Below are 20,743 nucleotides of genomic sequence, written 5' to 3' on the forward strand. Positions count from 1 at the left end.
ATCTTTGTCACGTGATGATGCCGATCATTTCTGCAGAGTAAGCTATGCTGCACAGCGCGATGCAAATGAAGAAAAAAATATTCTTGTGTCATTCGCAGCTATAGCATATTCAAAACAATTTTTAATTGTTGAACAACTTTTCAATTTTTATATATCATGCACTTTTATCACTTAATTATCATCCGGAAAATGATAACGATTTGCGTTCATATCTTACACACACCCAGGTTGGGGAGTACTTATTGTAAGTTATTATCCTCAGGGATATTAAACATATGTCATATGTGCAATATACAGATTTCCAGTTTTGGTATAGAACCAACAGTTCTTACAAAAATTTGAAGAAATGTAAAGTTTCTATTAGAGATATATTTGACGATTCCTTTTACTGAGTGACGTTTTTCATACTTATTGTTAGGCTATTATTTACACACTGAATTGTCAACGGATTTTCCCGTTATTTCCTGATCATGACTAGGGGCACACAGTAGGTGTGACCGGTCGGCAGGGGATGTTCACTCCTCCATGGCACCTGATCCCACCTAGCTCTGATGCTTTTGGAGGTCTGTGTTTGCTCTGCTCCCCCTGGTTTGTATTGTTTTAATGAATTTCGAGCTTGAATACTGTTCGTTATCTCCATATTTCAAGGTAACACCAGTGACGGAAAAACTTCGTTTGCTAATTTTTACGAGAAAATTCTCAAATAAATACCTTTCCTAGTGTTTGCTATGTGTTGTTTTCTCAAAATATTGTGTTATATTATTATTTTACATTTAAAAAGGAAACAATTATTTCATTGTTTCTACCATTTTCATATGAACCATTTGGCTGCTTTTTTTTAAATAATGACCCATATACATTGTACCATGAAGGAAATCGAACACAATTCTGAAGTTCACACACATCTTACTGGGACATCTCTCTTAAGTAGCTGCAAAGGAAAGCAAACACAATTCTGAAGTTCACACACATCTTACTGGGACATCTCTCTTAAGTAGCTGCAAAGAACAAAAACTCTGTGTTATTGTACTATTAAGATTTTTATAGATATATATATAATTGTACTATTATTTTTTTTATTGGAAAATCAGAAAGTTTCGATCCAGGAATACCCCCATCCCCTTTTCCACGTATCATCTTATTTTTGCAAACAGCCTCAGTGACAGCTAAATTTGGTTGATTTGGAAGTTCTTTTTAGCTTAAGTCGCATTGGACATGAGCCCCACCCACCCTCCTTGATATATAGTTACACAAACTGGGCAAGTGAATGTTTTATACGTTTTGATTCTTCTAGCACATTAATATTTGTGTTCAATATAAAAAAAAATAGAATAAATTTAGAATAACATTTTATTAAAAAAATATACTTACAGACTCATAAAATATGATAATGAGACTATGATTTTTTTCAATAAAATTTTCTTCTACCTTGTGGACATAAGGTCAATGCGTTCTCAATAAATTTTACATTTCACGAGATGCACAAGTCTACGAATTACAAGGTTGTTCGTTAACATACTTTTCTTTTATATTTTGCACAGGATAGTTAAAGAGGCTGGACAAAGTTACATTGTCGTTTTGTTTACAATGTTAAATTTCTATTTTTATTCAAAAAATAACTTCAGTATAATGAATTGAACTTTCATGCACATTCTTCAAATTCAATAACAACGACATTCTTCATAACATATTAGGTCAAACATCTGTGTTTGTAAACATGGGCACGAACTCTGTTATTGTTAATGTTTACATAGTACCTGGTGTGTTCAATTTGTAACACTGGTTTGTTGATTTTGCTTTCTCACATTTCTACTCTGAATTTTCTGCATGATTTAAAGCTTTAATATTTTTCAGTAATGCACAATTATTTTTCTTCTTTTCTTAAATATTAAGGATAAATTTTATTTCATAAAAATGTAAGGATGTGTGTAAATCAAACGTATCTCGAAATTCGTAGTTTAATAATTTTCAGATAAAAGGAAATTCTAAACACGCTCCTATTATGTCCAATTCAATTTAAATTCAATTTATTAACAATTACCATGTCGTCATACAATCATGAACAATAATAACATAAAACAAATTATCACGATTACATGCATATACAAAGTGACAAATGTGAGGTAAACAAATTAATTTAGAGTATATTCACATGTTTCTAAGTATTCATTGCTGACTTTCTTTTCTGGTGTCAAAGCACTTTTTCAAGAAACAACATATCCTTCTAGCAGTTGTAATATTTGTAGGATTGACATTTTTTAAATGAGATTATTACTAGTATATGTGTTTACATTAAATATATCGGTATACTTGCATCTATATTGGTCATACTTTGAACAGTATAAAACAAAATGTTTTTCATCTTCAATAAACAATTTACATGAATAGAATAGACGTTTTTCCCTAGGAATAGGGGGTTTACAGTATCTACCAGTTTCAATATACAATGGATGGGCACTAACCCTTAATTTTGTAAATACAGATCTATAACTTTTTTTCAAAGGTTTAAATAACTTTGCAATTTGTATTCATTTTAATTCACAATTTTGCTATGAAATGTATGGAGATAATGAACAGTATTCAAGCTCAAAAGTCCATTAAACAATACAAATTTTGGAGCAGAACAAACAAGGACGCTAAACATCAGAGGTGAGATCAGGTGACATCGAGAAGTGAGCATCCCCTGCCGACCGGTCACACCCGCCGTATGCTCCTTGTCATGATTGGGTAATAACGGAAAAATCCGTCGACAATTCAGTGTGTAAATAATGGCCTAACAATTAGTATGAAAAACGTCAGTCGGCATTTGACTTAATGATAAATTGTATTTGCTCACAAGGTCATTGTATGGACCATAGAACTTACGAAATGACGACTTTAAAGGAGACTGCTGATATTCTTGTTTCATCAACTTGTTTGTCAATAACTTACCTCGTTTGAGAAATTGTTCATACGTAGAGCATGCTCTTGGTGTCGAATCAACTGAGAGATATAAACCCCATATGCAGGTGATGAAGGTACATGTATATTGCTGCCTAAGTAAGGGAAGTTGACGATTGAAAGTTAAAGTCATCACCTTTATCATAAAGCTTGGTTGTTAGATTACCATTAACATCTTTTTCAAGTAAAATATCCAAATATGAAACAGATGTGTCAGACTCTGTGGTATCTTTTATTTCAAGCTCACTGAGATATATCGTATAGACATACGAATGGAAATAACCATTGTTAAATTGACAGTACGTCGTCGATATATCTAAATGTCGAGTTGAAGGCCCCAGCAAGTGTTTTCCTCTTTTCACGTACAAGATTTTGAAGAATTGTGCTTCATATGAATACAAAAATAGGTCTGCTAAGAAAGGGGCGCAATTGGTACCGATGGGCATTCCAATGGATTGTTGGAAGACCTGGTCTCCAAAAACCACAGATATTGTCAATCAGAAACTCAAGCATCTTTTTAATGTCAACTTCAGAGTACCTGTGTGTACAATCAGAATGTTTTTTAACAAAATAATTTTGCAAATTACCAATGACAAGATAAGTAAATTTACGAGTTCCATTTTTATTGAAAAAGCAGCTGTCAATGATATAAAAAAGCCTGGACTTTAATTTATCGTGGGGAATGGTTGTATATAAAATTGAAAAGTCGTAAGTTTTATGTTGTTGATTTTGGTAAAATTTTGTGATTTCAAATTGTCCAAAACTTCCTTGGAACTTTTAAGTATCCACATCTAATTTACACCACTTCTCGAATATATTGTTGCATAGCACTCCTGAAGTTTCTCATTCACTACTGTTAATATTTTAGTGAGGAGTAAAGAAAGAGGCTTGGTAGAACATTTACTGGAATCCGATATTTATATTTGTAAGGACTTTTAGGAAGTTTCGGAATCCAATATAGATATGGATATTCAAATTCATGTTGGTTGTTGGGAAGATTTAAAATATTCAAAACTGACATATGATTTTGAAGAATTTCCACATTAGAAAGGGAGCTATGGATATAAGTCGAATTACCACTAGTGACTTGTTGAATTAAATCCCAGTTTGGCAACAGTGTTTGGAGAGATGATTCTTGGTGTTGAAAATGTTTTTTTATTACTACAAAGAAATTACTGGAATTCATCATATTCAGCCGACACGTCGAGTAGGTTTTTCAGTTTTGTCTCAGAATTGTCTTGTGTGGACATATTTTCCACAACAGATTTTAAGTGTGGAAATTCGTCATTTACCCAATGAAGGTAGTTGTTTCACTGAACAGTGATCAAGTGGGTAGAAAAATATATGTTGATAGTAATGATTTTTTCCATCTCTTCACGTTTTATATCAACAGACGACAATCTAACTAGGAATTCATCTATTAATTCCTCACTTCCATCCTTCAATCTATCAATCCATTCCTATTTGAATTCCTTTCTTTTACCAAACTGAAAGTGATATCTGTAAGCTAAACATTTTAACCAGTTCCTCAAAAGGTTTTTGTCTTGTAACCTGGAGGACACCATTTTTGCATTTGGTTTGTATAGGTTTTTGTCTTTACGCTCCAGCTCAGCATGAGCTGCTTTTCCCACTGGAAGTTTTGGCACATCTGGGAATTGATAATATTCCGTATTTAGATCTGAGTCCCAATGAAAAAAAGTTCATGATCACGTCTTGGTCTGCTTTATTTACTTTACTAAAAACCGCCATTTTTCATTTTTGCCGCCGTTCGTGTACTAATTTTGTTTGTTTTCTCAATCGTTTTGGGTAATTTTCGCTATATGGGCATTTTTTTTTCATTTATACTTAACAGTTATTCTATTTTCTGCTACGTTTTAAATGTTGTCACTGTCAAAATATCAGTTAATTTGACATTTTAAAAAAGTATTATTTACCACAGAATTTTTGGTGTGTTTCTTTTCGGAATCCCAATCCCGATTATACATATATCGGTCTGAAATGCTCTAGCAAGATGTAGGTCGTGATGTTATGCCTAAAATTTTAGAAAAAAAGACTTCAAATCTGATTCCAAGGCCCCTTTAACCAATTTTTGTACATGTATTTAGCATCAATGGGGCAAAAGGGGAACAAATATTTTGAATTTCATGGTGTTTACTTCCCTGGGGCCTGAGGTGTGGGACCAAATCCATAAAAATGTATGCAATATATTCAAAAATCTTCTTCTCTCCTGGACATCAAGCAGTCAAACTGTTGGAATGATTATAATATGCATTGAACACTCAACTTAAATTGTGAAACTCATGACCCCGGGATCAGGGGTTCTGGTGTTATGGCGCGGTTCTAAATAAAATAAAATTTTAAAAATAAAATTATGATGGAGACAGATTTCTTTTATTTATTTACTTATTTTTGTATTTTCAATACTAAGGAACATAACTAATTGAAAGACACTGGGTTTTATGTGATAAAACCTCTTAATATACTTCATTCTCAATTCCACATAAAATGGACATTTCAAAATGAAATGAAACTTATCTTCTCTATCATTTTGATCACACATTTTACAAAACCCCTTATTCCTTAACACATCTTTTCTGACCCAGTGCTTATTGAGAAGATTTTTAAAAGATGCCATTAAATTTTCACTAATTCTTAATTATCTCCCCTTGAAAGAGTGTGTGAATTTAAGTTTGTTCAAATGAAGTCTCACGTCCTCTTTCAAGGGAATTTAATCCAAAAAGGCAAAAAATAGGGTTGGTGTCTTAAAATATCTTCTTTTCAAGAACCACTGACTAGTAAAATTAATATGCAAGCACACTCAGATAGTGTAGTCTCAAGTTTGTTGCAAATCATGGACCCGAGGCATAGGTTGGGCCACAAAAGGGGAGTTTAACATAGGAAAACTTTTTAAAAAGCTCAAGAACAAAGGGGGCACCATAATTAGAAATTAATATACAAACATCCTCAGATTTTTTTATTCTTCTTCAAATCATGACCCTTGAGAGTAGGATAGGGCTACAATAGAAGATCAAATAAAAAATCTTTGAAAATTCTTGTAAAGCACAGCATTGTCGTGATTAGTTATGTTAAAAATTAAGCAGGCACCCTTAGGTTTTGTAGATTCAAGCAAGTTCAAATCATGGCCCCCGATGGGCTGAGGTGACTCAGGTAAGCGCTTTGGCCCAACATATCTCTTGTTTAAAACGACAGTTTGTCGACATATGTATATCAATTTTTAAGGGATAGGATATACAGATATCACAGAAAGGTAACAAAATTGGTCAAATTGTCAACTTTATATTTCTTAATTTTCAAAGTTGTTGGAACTGTTATATTTTTCAAAAATTATGCTGTCAGTAATGCCATTTTTAAACACATTTGATTCGTTTATTTATTGGAACAACTTACTAATTGATAATTTGTTCTCTCGAGTTGACAGTTTAGAATATTTAGTAAAAAAAAAAGAATGGGTCAAGTTTGCATTCTACACCAATGTTTAAACTAGATGCTGTCATAAGAAATTTATTCCCGCACTAAGATGTTTGCCTCTAAATGCACACTCCTTCATATTTGGGTAACCAAGGAAAAGGCCACAATAATTCTATAATTTACACAGTACATGTATTTGTCAAATTGAGCATAAAATGCTCAGGTGAACAAGTGGCCCATGGGCCTCTTATTTAAGTATTTCATATACTAAATCCATTACCTGTCTGAAATCCCAAATTTTGATTAATTATGTAAATATTTTTTTTTTAAAAAAAGAGGGAAGATGTAAATTATGGCCCATAATTGGAATTTTTTTTATTTATTTGGAAAAAAAAAACAAATATTTTTATTTTAGTTCATAGCATTTTTGATGAACTTAAAAAAAAATAAGATGCCAACTTTCAGAAATGATCAAATTGTGCAAACTTTTATCAGTATTTGGGTAGGCAAAAACCCTCTCCAAAATTCACATCCGATCAATTTTGTGAAAACCACCCCCGCTCCCCACAATTTACCTGTTTTTGGAAATAGATAGCACAAAAGTATGTAAAACATTGTTTGCAATTATTATATAAAATTTGTACATGTACCATGTATAGACCTTTTTTGAAAATTTCTGGACCCGCGCCTCACATTGGACTTTCGTCACCCTACGAGTACTAGTTTTACCATTATCATTATTGGGTGCACATGGTGTACACATCATTATATCAGCAGGAATTAATTCATTGTGTGTTTTTATTGGATTATATTTAATGAAGTTGACAGTTCCTATGACAAGTGGTAAGTACAAGTTTAGGTATAGAATGGGGTAAAATAAACTGTAATGCAAATGGTTAGGTTACAGTTGAAAAAGGGTCAAAGATCATCGGATTCCGCATGCAAGTTATACTCTAAGCAAGTCCCTCGGGGTTATTCCCATTCCCTGAATATGGAAAAAATCAATAGCTTTAAAGTGACAGTACGGCGCATCTCATCGAAAAACTGAATTGATGAAATTTTCCGACAAGATTTGGAATTTTTTTACTACTTATAAATGTATAAACTTTCAGAAAATTACAACTTTTACAATTAAATAATTTGGATTATTTCATTAAAATTAATATTTATTTATGGGACGTAAATATATACATCGCAACGTGTTCGGGGTTCCACATTCCATGCTATGCACGCATGCGTAGTTTTCATAAACAAAACAGCATGGTTAGAGAGGGAATCCCAGTAGGCCTGCTACATTGACAAAGCCGACTAAAAATAAAAAGAAACTGAAAATAGAACTTGAAAAAGCAACTTTCCTGAATAAAATTTAGTTTAGGGATTAATATAATCGCTGGATAAGGAAGAAACGGGGACTCGGCGACACTCAAGCAGGGCTCTCGAAGGTTCTATTCGACAGGTTTGTTGATACTTGTTATCATTTCTCATTTTCCCGTCGCTTTCAAAGAAAAAAAAATAGTGTAAACTCAACATAAAAAATACATCTTTGACTTATAAACATTGTCGCCATTTGAAATGCTAATTTCTTTTAACTGTGCAGAAAAATATTTTGTTTGACATTTGCCGCGATAACGTGTGATTAGTTGGTTTTTCCTTTCTCGGACCCCAATACACAAAACGTCAACATTTGTACTTTTAATTCTGTTAAATTAGCCTGAATGCAGACTAAAATCTTTACGATTATTATTTTAGATTATTTTATCAGAAAGTTATGATAATTTGTGTTTTTGAAAATTGCTTTCACCTAATATTCATTATAACTGTAAACTCTACAGTGTAGGCACGTGCGTTTTGGAATTCACGTGGTACAAATAAACAGATCTAAGATTGCTCCAGTTCGTACGACCCTTGATTTTCCGGCAGATTCTAATTACGTTAATTTTGTTTGAGTAGAGGATATTTCTGTTTCTCAAACTGCTTATATCAACTTTATACCTTATTTCTTAATGACATATTGGGTAAATTTGGATGAAAAAGCACACATTTTGCAGCCGTACTGTCGCTTTAAATAAAATGGGAAACCCGAAAGCCGTCTTTGTATTGTGGCAGATTAAATGGCATAAGGGGTCATGACCCCCCACCCCCACCCCATACACACACACCCCACCCCGAAATCTCCCTGGCCATCCCCTGTCCCTGAAACGACAATGATCATTTAACTCAAAAATGGTTAAAAAAAATTTCCCCTTGACCATACATAGTTTTGTTTCTCGTGTCATGATGTATCTAATGGTATGAAGGTTATGAACCCCGTGAGGTCATCTCCACCCCCTTTAACTGGATACGTTCACAATATAACCTGCATCAAATTCAAAGGTGCATCAATGATAAGATTGCTTGACATGGCATTCATGATTTTGGGTCAACCCACCCAGCGGCAATTACGAATGAAAACCATTCAGAGAGACGCACTATTAAACTTTGTGCACATTTTTGTATATATATTCACAATTTTTTTTTCATGTCAAAACAAAGTATTGGTTGCATACATGAACAAAATGGGGGCTGGGAAGGGGTGAAAAGGGGAAGGAGTTATCTCTGCATGTCTTAATTGTTGAAAACTCCTAAAATTTGTGAATATTAACCCCACTTCTGACTTGTCATCATTATTTACTCTTCTCTCAACATACATGTACATGTTTATTAGTCAATAGATATAGACTTTGGTTATATTCTTCAATTGAATCAGGAATGGTGATATAAATATTTAAAGAATTATTAAGAGTTGAACAGGTATTGCATCTTGAAATTGATTAAGCTCTGTTGTTGAAATAGCTATACCGGTAAAGCTTGATTTTGCTATTCAAAACACCTTGATTAGCTATTTATAATCACACTGTATTCTAAAATATGCAGTTTTTTCAACATGGATCATACCAGGGTTGGGGTCAATTACTTTGAAATGTAATTAAATACTTCCAAATACATTGAAAATTTTGTCAATTACTTGCAATTACAATTACATTGATTTTTACAATGTAATTAATTACTTTCAATTACTTTGAAGAATGTCATTAAATATATATTAAATATATTTCAATTACTTTTGTTTCATTTTCAAAAATCTTGAAGAACAAATACATATAAATTTAAGGTAACGGGAATTTTTAAAATAATATCAGGTGCCTGTCATGTTTGTGTGTTTCACCAACATATTAAGACCTAGTCCTACATGTCAGGGATGGGCACGATTACTGAAAAATGTAATCGATTAATAATCGATTACTTAGAGGAATTTTGTATAATCGATTATTAATCGATTACACTCATTTTTCTCCTGTAATCGATTGTAATCGATTACTTTGGAAGATGTAATCGATTAATAATCGATTACTTCCAAGTTTTTATCCCTTCAAATATCAAAGCAATATTTAAATGGTAAATGTTGATGTTATCCACTGAAGTTTGAATGTGTTCCTGCAGTTTCAGTGCAGATTCTTTTAAGGTTTTATTCTGGCTAACATTCTCACTAAATGCCCAAATGAGGGATTTTCTACCATGGAAAGTGGAGACATGATTCCTACAATAAAATATGCCAAGGAATTAATTATTCCTTTTAACCTTGGATCTGAACCTCCATATTTATTGACATGTTGAAAAAAATATTTAATATTTTATTGTGAATTATTTCATTAGAAGTATTTGGGCTGCCCATATGTTGACAGTACACATTAAACATTCCTGTTTGTGTCTTTTAAAAAAAACAAACAAGTAAATTAGAACGAGATCTTATTAATAAACATGTAAATTAAATGTGTCTTTAAGTAATTTAACTAATACATGTAGCACAATTTCATTCTGTATTGAAATGAGTGTTTTGTTTTAATAATATTGTTTGTCTTCAACGGAATGAAAGATAACCACTAGGTAGTTCACAGTTTACACCTCATTATCTGCAATCAGGGATATGTCTCAGTCAATTAATTAGCCAATTAAGATAAGCAAACACAGTGACACTTACTCCCTAGCTCCCTTACAGACACTTATACCTAGCTCTCACTGATATAAAAGCAACCTTACAATTTTTAATGAAAACATGAGAATGATTTTGCAAATTTTAAAGTTACCAAAACACAAGTCTGAAGTTGTTTAAACATTTTCAGATATGAATAAGTATTTCCATCTTCTTCTTTTTTTCGAGTACAATGTACTTTATTTACCAAATTATTTATATTTTATACAGCACTTAAATCTGTTTTTGCTATTTATAATTTTCTATTACAAGACAGTTTTTCAACATCTGAAATATGAAAAATGCACACGAAAAATCTGTATATTTTATTAATAAATGGTTGAAATACACTTCTGAATTATTTAATACTAGACCAGTAGGTCTATAATGCAAAATTTACTGAGAACATTATTAAACTTATGATAAGAAAAGTTAGGAAATCCAAACATTACACTAGGTGGTTTATATTTGATATTTATGTGTGACTGACTGGAAATAATTCTCCAAAATATCATCCATTTATGTATAAAATATTTGAAAGTAATCGAAAAAGTAATTATAATTACATTGAAAATTTTAGCTGTAATCGATTAAATTACGATTACAAGTAATCGAAAATCTTCTCGATTACAGATTACTGTCGATTACTTGAAAAACAGTAATCATTACAATCGATTACGATTACTCGATTACGATTACCCCATCCCTGCTACATGTACATTTATCAATTAATTGACTGTCCTTATGAAATTTGATTAAAAGCAAGTTTTCAAGAGTTTATGAATCAACCATAAAATACTTTCAAATTATTTCAGCTACAGGTAGGCAAGCTAAACACCTCTAGTTGCAAATGTTGACAAATAATGCTTGTTTTTATGTAATAACTATTTCAAATGCCAAATGCATACATTTATATAAAGATCTGTTTAAATGTTAAAATAGTGATTCAATATCTCTTTTCTGAAGTACATGTATATAAACAGTAGACTAATTGTTCTTGAACAATAAGAGGTCTTTCCACCTTCTTTAAATTTCTTAAATTTTTCTATATTTTACTGTCTAAAGTTAATTCTTATGCAAAAAGAATTCAGATATGGCTTGAAAGATAGAAAAAATGAAAATTTTGAAATGACCTTGACCTTTGACCTTCATCATATTTTCAAGATCAAAAGTCAAGGGTCACATTGCAATTGACCCCATGCCTCTATTACTTATACATTTAAAGTTATAAGGGTTAATAGCAAGCGCAAAGACTTTAAAGGGCGATAACTCATATAAGGGGTCATCAGATCCTTTTGCACTGAAAAGACTGAAGTTGTGTCTAAAGACCCTGAAGACATTAGTGAAGGTTACTTGTCCCTATGGTTTACGGTTTCTGAGGAGTAGCGATAATAAGGTTTTTCGCACAAGGGGCAATAACTTTTGAAGGAGTTAAGCTTAGGGGAAAAGATTGAAATCTTTGAAATAGTTTTAAGAGTACATCTTAAAGATGCAAAGATATACACTATATGTTGAAAGACAAAAGAGCTATAAAAAGAGCTTAATTTCTCATATTTGGAATGACCTTGACCTCTGACCTTGACATAAATTTCAATGGCTAAGGTGAAGGAATCTAATGCAGTTGGTTTCATGTCTCTACAACTTATCGTTTTGAAAATTTTTCATTATTCGTAAACGCCAAAAACTTTCAGGGGCAATAACTACTTAAAGGGGTTGATGAATCCTTCCGCACTCAAATGGTCAGAGCGTCTACTGACTTAGTCGAGATATTGGTGATGGATTAGTATCTCTATGGTTTACGATTTCGGAGGAGTAGCGATAACTAGCTTTTATTGCGAAAGGGGTAATAACTCTTGGAGGGGTCAAAGTTCATATACGCAGGGTCAACTGCAAAAATCTTTTAAGGAGTACATTCTCATGAACTATAAATCTTTTCGATAAATCTTGAAACTCAAAAACACACTTGGCGGAAAAATAATAATAATAAACAGAACAATTTCAATAGGTCTTTCCACAGAAAGGTGGAAAGACCTAATAATAGAGCATTCTTAATAATATTTAATAAATCACATCTAATGGTCATAACTTTGAATTTAAACAAAACATGGAATAAATTTATATTTGATTTTGGATGGTTGTTTTGATAGCAATTTACAGTTGGGAGTTGAAGGACAACAAGACAGGTCTTAATGATCCATTAAATTCTTTTCTTTTTTGATACTCAAGCAACAAAAAAATTGAAATGTTTCATGCCTATAACAATGAGAGGTAGAACATTTTTTTTGATAAACATAATAAACTAGTATTAATTCTTTATGTGCATTATAATTATAAAACAATCTAATATTTTTATAAACAAGCCAATACATCAAATTCATTTATTGAGATATAAAAGAGTTTAAATTTTGAAAAACCCCAGAAGGGCTCCTTTGAATAAATTAAAATAACTAAAATGTGACTGTGTTGGAAATATTTTCGTATTAAATACACATAATACTTGTATATATTATGTAAAGTAATTGAATTGTAATTGAAAAGTAATTGAAATTATAGGGTATTTTGCTCATTGTAATTAATCATATTCAATTACAAGTAATTGAAAAAATGGTCAATTACAAATTACTTCCAATTACTTTGAAAATGTAATTAAATACACTCAATTACAATTACTTTTATCAATTACCCTATCCCTGGATCATACTATGGTGATATGGTATACATTTTCTGCTTTGAACTATTCTGAAAAAGAAGGATGAAAAAATTGCTTTCCAAATATTGTTGCTCTTTCAAGTGACTTGCGATCCTAAGTTTTTAGTTTTGCACAAGGCTATGAACACTGATAAACCAGGGATATTTTCTATCTATCTCTCCTTTTCTCTCTTTCTCAAATCTACTTGGGCGAAGAATCCAACTGGAATAAAATAAGAATTGTTTTTTTTTTTAAATTGATCAACTTTTTAGGATTTTATACTGTGTGATTCATACTGCAGCTAGAATGATATACCTTCCAGATATGTAAAAAAAAAAAATGTTTACTCACAGTTATGCGGGTCTTTGATCAGATCTACATCTAATTACAAAAGGATACAGCCAGAAGTCTTCTTTCATGATTTGTTACATATGTCAAATGGAACTCACATCACTCAAAAACATATAAGTTCTTCACTTAAATCCTTTCGAAAATACATGACTGCCTTTTAGAGTATGCAAAAATGAATAAAATTATGATAATAATTTGAAAACAACTTATTAAACCCTCAACTGATTTGTTGAGACAGGTAAACATACTCTTCAGGGTATAATTATCATACATCAGTCTCTACAAAAAGTGTAACTTATGTGAAACGTCATCACATAGTCTTAATTCAAGTTTGTCCAAATCATGACCTCCATGGGTAGGGTGGGGCCATAATAGGAAATGAAAGTTTTACATGGGAATATATGGAAAAAAATCTTCAAGAATCTTCTCAACAACCACTGGGCAAGAATAAATGAATGGAAAACTTGTGTGAAAACTTCAAAACATAGTGTAGAATCAAATTTGTTCTTTCAAAACTCTACTCCTAGTTCAAAACTATACTTAATACAAGGCCGCGACTTACCCAAGTCGATAAGAAAAAAATAGGTAGCAACTGTTCCTTCGCCAAGCGCTTGGCACTTTGAAGTGAAAATTGCGGGTCCTTCGGATGAGACCTTAAAAACCGAGGCCCCGTATCACGGTAGGCGTTGGCACGATAAAGAACCCTCACTGCTCAATGGCCCTAAGTGCCGAGTAAAGGTCTAAATTTGAAATACTTCACCGGTATACGGTGCGTCTCTATATGAGTGAAAAATTCTCGAACGGGACGTAAAACAACATACAACCAATCAATCATTAATACTTGGAGCAAAAGTAGACTATACTAAGATACATCATTCTGTTTATCGATTTTTCATTTCCTTGAAGACTGTTGCCATGGATAGTAAAAAAGGATATTTTCTGTGACATTCATTCAAACCGCTACTCCTCCTACAGTTTTGGGTCGATTTCAATAACTTTTTGCACAATCGGCCTTTAAAAATGTGCATAATTCAATATTTATCAGTTTTCGATTTCCATGAATGATGATGCCATGGTTACTAAAAGAAGATTAAAAATGCAAAAAAAAAAAAAAAAACAAAAAAAAAAAAAAAACAAAACAAAACAAAAAAACAAAAAAAACAAATACAACGTCATTTTTCGACCCCCATTTGATTCCTAGGGTGAAAATGAAAATTCCGAAACCTTATTGCACATCTACAGGACACCATCAATCATCTTCCAAAAGATGATTAGGCTACTGTGTAAAATGTAAGGGGTGTTCTGGGAACCAGGGCTTTTGGTATAAAAACGTAATTTTTCGCCCTCTTATTTTACCTCAAGGTGAAAATGAAAATTGCTAAACATTATTGCAAATCTATAGGACACCACCAATCATCTTCCAAAAGATGATAGGACATCACCAATCAAAAGATGATTAGACTACTGAGTAAAATGTAAGGGGAGTTTTGGGAACTAGGTCACGGTAAAAAGAAACATAATTTTCGACCCAAGTTTGCCCCCGAGGGTGAAAATGAAAATTTTCTGGGGTAATATTTAAAATTCCAAAACTTTATTGAACTTCTACAGGACACCAACTATCATATTCCAATAGATGATTGAATACTGCTTAAGATAAAAGAGGAGTCTGAGGAAGAAAAAGTGTGACAGACGGCTGGACGGACCAGGGTAACAACAATGTACCCGAACTTTCTGTAGAGAGTGCAGGCAAAATGACGGGAAAATGAATGTAAAATTTATTTTATGTTTCAAAAAAATGGAGTCTGAACACATTCTATATGAAAATAGAACATTTCTGAGAAAAATGAATGCTTCAACAAACTCGTTTATTTAAATCATACTGACGCACTTCGTAGCGTAGTGGTTAGAGAGTTCGAAACGTACATGAGGCTCATTTTGATTTCTTTTCACATACCGTATAAACAACTGGTACCCGGTAAAATGTTTATCAGTAATTAATTCAATAAAATACAGGAATCAAATATGTTAAAGATGATACTGACAAAAACATATTTGAAATATATAAATTTTCCATGAACTTTTAGAATTGAGAAATATCTTCTCTCAAAGCGGGGGATTGTCCTCTTCTTGTACGCCTCCATTCTTTGGTAAAAGGTTCTAATTTGTCATCCTCTTGTGGCCTCTTTGTATTAAAATCAATGCTGGCATTAAAACAAGCATCATTCAAAGTTTTTAATTGCAAATTATTACAATTTATACTGCGTTTTGATTTTAATATCAAACAAGGAAGCAAATTAGGCCGTTACCATACCTTGCCTTTGTTCACATGAATGGCCATGCTGCTCTCCAAAAGAAGCTTGTATATAAATAATGAAAATTCGGTAAGAACTACTGGGCCAGTAAAGAAATCCTTTAGGAAAGCTTCCTAAATTACCCAAGGCCTTATGTAGTTAATCCCAAGTTTTACATAGAAATATGTTATTGAAAAATACCAAGGACCTGTTTACCAAGAGAAGAGTTGTTTTGGACATTGAAAAAATCATATAGTATAAAGGTGTAAATACATCGTCGGATACTCACGGGTGATCTTTTCATTTCTTATCACCGGGTGACAGGGTTGGCCGGGAAATACCAGTGGTGGGAATTACCAGTGGTAAATACCGGTATTTCCCGTCCCGGTAAATACTACAAATTTTCTCTTAACTGGGAAATATTGGGAAATACTGGGAAATACAAGGTTAAAGTTTTTTACTTCATTAATTTATTCAATCTTATACAAAATTCAGAAATAAAATAAACATAAAAACAGATGAATGATATTGAATATGTCTCAAACAGAGTGTATCACTACTCCAGGTCCCCTACCCATAAGCATTCTGTAGCAGAACATGTTTCCCTGGTTGTATTTTAAGAACATCACTTAAGTTTCAAAATCAAATTTCTTTTCAGTTTTACTAAATCTATTAAGTTTATGAATTATAAATCAAGAACAAAATTAATTTGTTTTAATCCTTCTATAAACACCTTAGTTATTACAATCAATCATGTTGTTTTAACAAATTGCTCTCCAGGGACAGTTTTGTGCTCCAATTTTGAGAGATAATTACTTTGAGTAGACCTGAAAGGTCTCTTTTAACTTTTGGGTTTGATATTTACACCATATTCATGATATTCTACATTTAACCATTTTCTTTGATCCTTCTTTAGTTACATAAAAAACCCAAATGGGATCTTTGGGTTCATTTATGGGTTCCTTTAAAGACTACAGCTGACTCACGTATGAAATAAATGACACTTATGGCTGGTATATGAGTATACTTTGTTGTGATTATTAAATATGAATTATTAGGAAACCAGAATTTTTTTAATCAGGGACAGTGATACCAGGTAGATATCTTAGCCATTAACGTGTACTACATGTCTATATCCTGAGAAATATATTATCAAAATTATGAAATATGTGGCTATATATGTTGCTATTTCTTATTTCCCAGTATTTCCCAGGAAATACCAGTAATTCCCGGGAATTACCAGTATTTCCCACTATCCTGGGAAATATGAGTATTTCCCGTTTTTTCGCCAACCCTGCCGGGTGATGAGTAAAAGACGAGATCACCTGTGGGTATCCGACGATGGTGTAAATACTGAGTTTATGTATTTAATTTTCAATGACAATTTCCAAGGAAATGGAGTCTCAGTCCTTACAGAAATTGACAACCATGTTTTGCCTGCTTTTGATTATGTTATTTTATACGTATAACAATACAAGCCTTGAAACAATAAATGTCAATCTTATTACAAACCAGAACATTCAGTAGGTAAGCTCAAGCTCAGGAAGCAAATTAAAGCCTAAGCTTTCATAACATCCATTACAATAGTAAATTAATAATTATCCTTATATACGAGGGTTGTTCGGAAAGTTCGTGGACTAGCGCCATAAAATTAAAACCGCTTAAGATACATCAGTGAATTCTTTAATGTTTAATTATCATCATCTTACTTGTTTATATAATAAACTATACATCGTTAGTTTTATTTTTTAATAAATTGTTGATGTTTTTTAAAGCAAATGGTATGTCCAAGCGGCGCAACCTCGAAGATAACGTTTTTTCTACCAAAGAGTAACTGAGAAAAAAACTCATTTTTTGATATGAGCATTTGTCATTCAAAAACCCCGTTCACTCATGTGGTATGACACAACTGTACCGTAAAATTTGCAATTTTTACCCCATTCTGTAAATTCTATGAAATTTTATCGTAAAATTTATATGAAATGTCCAAACAATTATGGGGTTGTAATGACGTCAGAAAGGGGGTGGGTTTCTTTTTCCAACATTCTATGAAGTTTCGCCCTCAGGAAAAACTGGCATAGACCTAGGAAATATTTAAATGGGCTACTGAAAAATAAAATGCATTCAGAATACTTGTTTTTAAACGCCGAAAAAGATTAGAGAGACAACAGATGTAAAAGTTAATATCGATTTATAGTTAGGGTGTTCAAAGTTTGTCACGTCGAAAAGTGACGTTGATCATGTGTAATAGATGTTGAACTCCGACAAGCAAATATGCTGTTATAATCAAGTGAGGATCTTTAAGATCTATTTACAATACTATATGCATTGAAACCAGCTGTTTATGACATTGTAAAATCATATAAACAAGACGGGTTTAAATCTTTACTTAACTCCAAGGAAACTCATCAAGATAAGTGTATGAGGTAGAGAATACGGACATTGAAAAACAATGACGTCATGAAACTATACGGCGACAGCGCCGGGTGATCATATAATGTCTCTTTTATTTTATGATAATTTGGTAAATATTCAAGGTATCAAGCTAAAATTTTCAACATTTCTTTAACTTTTGTTGTTTTATGTTCATTAAAAATTTTGTAAGCATAGACTACATAATATTTATTTCATCGCATCAGTCCACGAACTTTTCGAACAACCCTCGTACTCTTGGTCATAATTAAGAATCTTTTTGATTAATTTAACCAATAAAATGCTTTCTTTGGTTGTTAGTACGGGAATTAATGTCGCAGCTGTTGCAGAAAAAATACATAACCCGCGTAAGCGGGTTATGTAAAAAAAAATTTCTGCAATAGCTGCGACGTTAAAAGACATTTTATTGTTTATATTTATATCTTTATAAAAAAAAATTCAAAAGAAATTAAATATTTTTAATATTATATAATAGATGTATATGTCATTGTATGCATAATTGATGGAACAGCCGTTGCTTAAGAAATGTGTGCTGGTGACTTGCTTAGTGTTGTTTATTGACTGGTTAACAGCAATGGTTTTTATAAGAAATAAAGGAAATAATATTCAGTGGATGTAAATATTTGAGAATTGATGACTCTTTTCTTACAAAACTTATAAAAAGTTTTATGAAATGAAAAACAGGTAAATAATAATTTTGTCCAAGACTCAAATAGGTGATTATAATGTTTGTGTATCGATTTCATGTTTATTCTACAGCGGGTATTTCGTACGGATAACATTGCATGCTTCCAAGATTATGTTGTAGCAGTACTGATATTCCGTACTTCATGTTCTGAAAAATGAAGTAGGTTTACATGTGATGCCTGCAAGAGTACCGGAATGCAAACACAAAGTAGGGCAAACCGTAGCTTTGCCCCGCGCAGGTTTGACGTAGACTCTGAGAGAACATCAGCTCAAAATTGCGAGACCGATTTAAGCATCACCTGGAGGACCACGAAAGAGCGTAATTGTCACCGTCTTTGTCGCGATAGCAAAATAAAGTCTGTCTCCACCTTTTAAGGAGGCTGGGGGGTCAACAAATTAACCACCAGATTTAACTTTATTTTTTAGATATGATATCTTAAGCTGTCAACTATCATTTGGCAAAGAAAAATTTCAAAAATTTTAGTTTTAAAATTTGATCATTTTCTATATCTTCATATGGAGCTCTTCTTCTAAAGGAGATCAGTATAGTCTAAAAATGGCCACAACCCCCCAGCCTCTTTAAAAAACATGAATGACAAAACAGAATAAACACAAGAATTTCTAGGTCCACAATTAACAGATGCTTATTCAAACGTAGTCTTTTTAGAGATTGCAGACTCAGCACCATCCTGTGTCGAATGATTTTAGAAAGCAGAGATGCTTTCTTTGGGCCCAGTCGTAAGACTGGTATTAGCGGGACATCATCTTTACAGATAAATCCAGATTTCCGCTGCACAGAGCTGATGGAAGAGTCCGAGTCGGCGGCAAGGATGTGAACGCTTTAGGGAAGGCTGTATTGATGGCACCGTGATGTCAGGAGGTGGTTCTGTGCATATTTTTAGCGGACTACACCATGGTGGCAGACCTTATCTTGTGACTCTGCTTAGATATCGGTTTTACAGAAAGAAATCGTTCCATAAGCTAGAAAGTACTCCCGAAGAAAATTTCTGCTAAAGCATGGCAACGCTACGTCACACATTAAATATGTGGTACAATTTGTTCTTCAGCACGGACTGTCACGGTAGCTCAGTCGGTAGAGCGCTAACTCCGTGATCGGAAGGTGGGTTCAAACCTCGGCCCCGATTGACCTAGGTCGATAAAAAAAAAAATAGGTAGCAACTGTACTTTCGCCAAGCGCTCGGTACCTTGAAGTGAAAGTTGCAGGTCTTTCGGATGAGACCTTAAAACCGAGGCATCGTGTAAAGCAGGCGTTGGTACAATAAAGATTCCTCACTGCTTAATGGCCCTGAGTGCCGAGAAATGGTCTATATTTGAAGCCCTTCACCAATATAAGGTAATGTCTCTATATGAGTGAAAAATTTGAAAGGGACGTAAAACAATTTACAATCAATCTTCAGTACGAGGACATAAACCAATTGTGCATGCCATGGCCTGCATATTTTCCCGACTGAAAGCAACTGGAGACCATGAGTCCAGCATCAAATATGTATTTTATGCACAAAGTCAGCAAAATATTTCAAAAGAACACTTATCTGAACAATATCAATAAACAATAATCAGATGAAGGCAATTTTTTTTATACCTCCCAAAAGAAAAAAGCAATCCCTTATTATCGTTCTATCCATAGCAACAGCGACAAACGTTTTGCAACCGATTCTATTTTTGTTCTGTTATGTTTTTGCAGAAACCACTTTGACATGATGCAAGGAACAATCCTTTTAAGTTTCAACAAGATTTCTTGGACAGTTACTGAGAAAAATGAAATCTTTTTATTAAGATAATCCAAGCCATCTGAGAGAACATTAGTGGATTAAATTATAGGTGGAAAAATAACAATAGGTCGTCCCGTCTTTGTTCGGGGTGACATGAATATAAATATAGGAGGAACTGAAC

Source organism: Saccostrea echinata, unplaced genomic scaffold (assembly GCF_033153115.1).
Source record: "Saccostrea echinata isolate AGI-Se365-2 ecotype Australia unplaced genomic scaffold, CSIRO_AGI_Sech_v1 ptg000009l, whole genome shotgun sequence".
Lineage (NCBI taxonomy): Eukaryota > Metazoa > Mollusca > Bivalvia > Ostreida > Ostreidae > Saccostrea > Saccostrea echinata.